This window comes from Oncorhynchus masou, chromosome 24 (assembly GCF_036934945.1).
Source record: "Oncorhynchus masou masou isolate Uvic2021 chromosome 24, UVic_Omas_1.1, whole genome shotgun sequence".
Classification (NCBI taxonomy): domain Eukaryota; kingdom Metazoa; phylum Chordata; class Actinopteri; order Salmoniformes; family Salmonidae; genus Oncorhynchus; species Oncorhynchus masou.
In genome coordinates, this window is record NC_088235.1 from 33,039,929 (window position 1) to 33,046,345 (window position 6,417).

General features: G+C 44.0%; 1 pseudogene; it reads left to right on the forward strand.

Annotated features, from left to right (window-relative positions):
• Positions 1 to 6,082, forward strand: LOC135511371 (Golgi apparatus membrane protein TVP23 homolog B-like; annotated as a pseudogene).
• The last annotated feature ends 335 nt before the right edge of the window (positions 6,083 to 6,417 follow it).

Here is a 6,417-nt window from a genome sequence, read left to right on the forward strand (position 1 = left end):
ATGATTGAGTTGGAGGCGTGTGTGGCCACACAGTCATTAGTGAACAGGGAGCACAGGAGGGTGCTGAGAACGCACTCTTGTGGGGCCCCTGTCTTGGGGATCAGCAAAGTGGAGGTGTTGTTTCCTACCTTCACCACCTGGGGGCAGTCCGTCAGGAAGTCCAGGACCCAGTTGCACAGGGTCCACAGTTTGCTCTTTACCCACAATATAGCAGGGGGTGTAAAGCACATACATTTTTCCAGCAACAGACATTTTTCCAGCAACAGACTATGATTGATAATGTCAAAATCCACAATGAGTAGCTGTGCCACCAGAGACTCTGGGTTCGCGCCCAGGCTCTGTCGCAGCCGGCCGCGACCGGGAGGTCAATGGGGCGACGCACAATTGGCCTAGCGTCGTCCGGGTTAGGGAGCGTTTGGCCGGTAGGGATATCCTTGTCTCATCGCACACTAGCAACTCCCATGGCGTGCCGGGCGCAGTGTGCGCTAACCAGGTCGTTGCACTATGTTTCCTCCGACACATTAGTGTGGCTAGCTTCCGGGTTGGATGCGCGCTGTGTTAAGAAGCAGTGTGGCTTGGTTGGGTTGTGTTTCGGAGGACGCATGGCTTTCGTCCTTCGTCTCTCCCGAGCCCGTACGGGAGTTGTAGCGATGAGACAAGATAGTAACTACAAACAATTGGATACCACGAAATTGGGGAGTAAAGGGGGTAAAATTCATTAAAAAAATAAATAAAATAAAATAAAAAATCCACAATGAAGTCTAACACAACAGCCCCCACAATCTTTTTATCATTAATTTATCTTTGCCAATCATCAGTCATTTGTGTAAGTGTTGTGCTTGCTGAATGTCCTTCCCTGTCAGCATGCTGAAAATCTGTTGGAAAAGCATTCCAGGTGAAGCTGGTGGAGAGAATGCCAAGAGTTTGCAAAGCTGTCTTCAAGGCAAACAGTGGCTACTTTGAAGATTCTAAAATATAAAATATATTTGGATTTGTTTAACATTTTTTTGGTTACTACATTATTCCATATGTGTTATTTACAAAGAAAAACCCTTGAATGAGAAGGTGTGTACAAATCGTTGACTGGTACCATAGGTCGTGACCTGCCTCACACTCCAGTAGAGTTTGTGGCTGTGTATGCACCTGTCAGTTGGTTGTGATTCACCAATAAAACTTAAAGAAGAAGGTTTTGTTTAGATGTTAGGCCTATTTAACAAACGTGTTATTTTATGCCAATAGTCATCTAACAAATCATTAACACTAAAACATAAATATCTAGCTAAAGAGGTTAGTGGCTAGGCACACTGGTAGGTAGCTAGGTAAGTTGGATGTCTAGCCTCCCGAATGGCACAGTGGTCTAAGGCACTGTATTGCTGTGCCACTAGAGAATCTTGTTCAAGTCCAGTCTCTGTTGCAGCTGGCCGTGCCTGGGAGATCCATGGGGTAGCGCACACTTTTGTCCCAGCATCGTCCACAATTGTCCCAGCATCGGTTAGGGGAGGGTTTGACCGGCAGGGACGTTCCAGTTTCATTGTGCACTGGTGACTCCTGTGGCGTGCCGGACACAATGCACGCTGAGACAGTCGCCAGGTGTCTGTTGTTTCCTCTGACACATTGGTGTGACTGGCTTCTGGGTTGAGTGGGCGTTGTGTCAAGAAGCAGTGTGGCTTGGCTGGGTTGTGTTTCAGGGGATGCATGGCTCTTGACCTTTGCCTCCCCTGAGTCTGTATGGGAGTTGCAGCAATGGGACAGGAATGTAACTACCAATTGGGGAGAAAAAGTAAACTTTTTCTTCTTTTTTTTTACAAAAGTTGGATGGGTCAAGTGCAAGTACAGATGATCACCTGTAGTAATTAGTAACAGCACAGGCTCTCTAGGTAAGTACATGTACATGCATTACATGTTTTCTGAATGTTTCCATTAATGTTTTCTTCCCTATGTTTGTAGGATGACAACGATGATGATGATGACGTCTCCCTGTTTGATGCAGAGTAGGGTAATCAAAGACGACTATAATCAAGAAATTTGATTCAGCATTGCACTCAGTGGCTCAGCCAGAAAACAGTATAACACAATGGCTTTCAGCCCTGAATCCAAGCCACAGTCCCATTCATATCATATTTTACAGGCATCCAATGGCCTCCTCCTTCCACCTGTTCCTCAGGGTGCTCAGAGTGCTATCTTGATGTACCTACTCTGTGAGCTCCTCAGCAGTAGCTTCATTGTCTGCATGGTCACCGTCATCCTCTTCCTGTCAGCTGACTTCTGGACCGTTAAGGTAGGCCCTAAACAGTAATACTGTAGAACAAAACAGCAATAGAATAGTAATAGAATACTAATAGAATAGAATAGTAATATAACTCCAATAGAACTGCAATAGAAGACCAATAAAATATCAATATAACATGTGTAAATATTGTCAACCCTCTGTCTCTTTTGTTTAACTAAGTAGCCTAATGATGTATTGACTCCTCTACCATATTTCAGAACATCACTGGGTGGTTGATAGTGGGCCTGAGGTGGTGGAACAAGGTGGATGGACGATAGAAAAAGCCACTGGGTTGTTTGAGTCCAGAAAGGTAGGTCACACACATCCCAATCTTTTCAGGGGCAGATTGTAACTAACTGCCCTCCACTGAATTACCTTCTTCTGTAGGGGTAAAACCTAGTTCCATAGAACCTGTATCGACTCTGGATTGTGATGTCATAACAAAGCCTATTACTGTATATACATGTGGTCTCCCCCAATCCTGAGGTGTACTTTCTTTGGATACACTCAAAGCATTATAACCCTCAATCCTAGAATTTAACCAGCACTTTGTATTGCCAAATACTTACTTGGTCAACAAGCTAGTTGGCATCCACAGATGTGAGAATGTCCTTGGGGGAATTCGAAGCAACTGGTGTCAGATCCAAGTCGAGGATCTTCTGGTTGGGCCTGGTCATGTGTCCAGTCATCTGGGTCTACTTTGTCTTCAGCACACTCTTCTCCTTCAAGATCAAATGGCTGGTTAGTCAAATCTAGTCCATTATATTTTAAAGTGATTATCACATGGGTGTCAACACAGCTGAGTTAAGTGTTAGTTCTTAGCTTTGCCAGTGCTCTTTCAATTTGTGGAGATTGCTTCATTGTCAGACATACTGCTCACATTACTCATCAGCACTATCGTCTCTTTCAAAATGAAGTGGGCTAGTTATTTTTTAGCCTTGCCAGTGTTCTCTCACTATGAGGATATTGCTCTGATGTCAGCCATAAATGACCAGTTCTTATAATCTCGCACCTCTCTCCTCCACCCAGGCCATGGTCATCATTGGCGTGGTGCTACAGGGGGCTAACCTGTACGGATATGTTCGCTGTAAAGTGGGTGGTAGGACCAGTTTGAAGAACATGGCTACTAACTATTTTGGACGGGTAACTTTTTGAATGCATAGTCTGACAACTGTGACATGCTTAACACCCTGGCCATCCTACAATCTAAGCTTGATCTCACACAAATTATCAATGAATCCACCAGGTACAACCCAAAATCCGTTAACATGGGGCACCCTCATAGATATCATCCTTACGAACTTGCCCTCCAAATACACCTCTGCTGTTTTCAACCAAGATCTCAGCGATCACTGCCTCATTGCCTGCATCCGTAATGGGTCTGCGGCCAAACGACCACCCCTCATCACTGTCAAACGCTCCCTAAAACACTTCAGCGAGCAGGTCTTTCTAATCGACCTGGCCCGGGTATCCTGGAAGGATATTGACCTCATCCCGTCAGTAGAAGATGCCTGGTTGTTCTTTAAAAGTGCCTTCCTCACCATCTTAAATAAACGTGCTCCATTCCAAAAATGGAGAACCAGGAACAGATATAGTCCTGGGTTCTCTCCAGACCTGACTGCCCTTGACCAGCACAAAAACATCCTGTGGTGTTCTGCATTATCATCGAACAGCCCCCGTGATATGCAACTTTTCAGGGGAGTTAGGAACAAATATACACAGGCAGTTAGGAAAGCTAAGGCTAGCTTTTTCAAGCAGAAATTATAAAAATATCTGCCGAAATTGTTGCAACCCCTATTACTAGCCTGTTCAAACTCTTTTTCGTATCATCTGAGATTCCCATAGATTGGAAAGCTACCAGGGTCATCCCCCTCTTCAAGGGGGAGACACTCTAGACCCAAACTGCTACAGACCTATATCTATTCTACCCTGCCTTTCTAAGGTCTTCGAAAGCCAAGTTAACAAACAGATATCCGACCATTTCGGAACCTTCTCCGCGATGCAATCTGGTTTCAGAGCTGGTCATGGGTGCACCTGAGCCACGTTCAAGGTCCTAAACGATATCATAACCGACATCGATAAGAGACATTACTGCACCCGTATTCATCGACCTGGCTAAGGCTTTCGACTCTCGAATCACAACATTCTTATTGGCAGACTCAACAGCCTTGGTTTCTGAAATGACTGCCTTGCCCGGTTCACCAACTACTTCTCTGATAGAGTTTAGTATGTCAAATCGGAGGACCTGTTGTCCGGACCTCTGGCAGTCTCTATGGGGGTGCCACAGGGTTCAATTCTAGGGCCGACTCTCTTCTCTGTATACATCAATGATGTTGTTCTTGCTGCTGGTGATTCTTTGATTCACCTCTACGCAGACGACAACATTTTGTATATCTCTGGCCCTTCTTTGGACACTGTGTTAACTAACCTCCAGATGAGCTTCAATGCCATACAACGCTCCTTCTGTGGCCTCCAACTGCTCTTAAATGCAAGTAAAACTAAATGCATGTTCTTCTACCGATCACTGCCCGCACCTGCCCGCCCGTCCAGCATGACTACTCTGGACAGTTCTGACTTAGAATATGTGGCCAACTACAAATACCTAGGTGTCTGGTTAGACTGTAAACTCTCCTTCCAGACTCACATTAAACATCTCCAATCCAAAATTAAATCTAGAATCGTCTTCCTATTTCACAACAAAGCATCCTTCACTCATGCTGCCAAACATACCCTCGTAAAACTGACCATCCTACCGATCCTCGACTTTGGCGATGTCATTTACAAAACAGCCTCCAACACTCTACTCAACAAATAGTATATGGGGCATTGGTTTTGTCACCAAGGCCCCATATACTACCCACAACTGTGACCTGTACGCTCTCATTGGCTGGCCCTCGCTTCATACTCGTTGTCAAACCCACTGGCTCCAGGTCATCTACAAGTCTCTGCTAGGTAAAGCCCCGCCTTATCTCAGCTCACTGGTCACCATAGCATCACCCACCCGTAGCACGCGCTCCAGCAGGTGGTCACCCCCAAAGCCAATTCTTCCTTTGGCTACCTCCTCTCCTTACAGTTCTCTGCTGCCAATGACTGAAACAAACTGCAAAAATCCCTAAAGCTGGAGACTCTTACCTCCCTCACTAGCTTTAACCACCAGCTGTTAGAGCAGCTCACAGATCACTGCAGCTGTACATAGCTCATCTGTAAATTAGCCCATCCAATCTACCTCATCCCCATACAGTATTTATTTATTTATCTTGCTCCTTTGCACCCCAGTATCTCTACTTGCACATTCATCTTCTGCACATCCTACCATTCCAGTGTTTAATTGCTATATTGTAATTACTTCGCCACCATGGCCTACTTATTGCCTTACCTCACTTCTCCTACCTCATTTGCACATGCTGTATATATATTTTTCTACGGTATTATTGATTGTATGTTTGTTTATTCCATGTGTAACTCTGTGTTGTTGAATGTGTCGAACTGCTTTCCTTTATCTTGGCCAGGTCATAGTTGCAAATGAGAACTTGTTCTCAACTAGCTTACCTGGTTATATAAAGGTGAAATAAAATAAATAAATAAATAAAAGTCCTGATTCTCCATCCATTTCCAGAACTGTGCACTTGAAGGCTCCCTGACATACTTCGGGAGACGGTTGGAGAATTGGGATGCAACGTGTCGGCCTTACTGAAATGGACAAGAACTGTCTGTATTTATTTAAATCAGGATTTTGTGTACGTATCTAATGTTGTGTTTTTGTTTTGTGTGTTTTCTCTCTGACAGGCAATGACTAAACAAGAAGAGTCATAGAGAAGGGTGACTGCTCTCATATTTTTACTTATGTTTGCATTATTTTGAATGCTACAGCATACCTAGAGTTTTACTAGAAACTAATGCAAAATAGAAACATTTTGTGACATTGCTTACCTTTGAAGAGTTTTCACATTATGATACCATTTAAAGTGAGAAAAATGATCATTTCTAGATAAGTCTGTGCTTTTCTACTGTAGCTATACTGACTCAAAGCCTTATCTGTTTTTATTTGTTGTTTTGCATATTATCCCTAGACTTTATACAATACAGTGAAATGTTGTTTCTGACTTGTATTATACAAACATGTTGCCTGTATATAACTGATGGTTGTA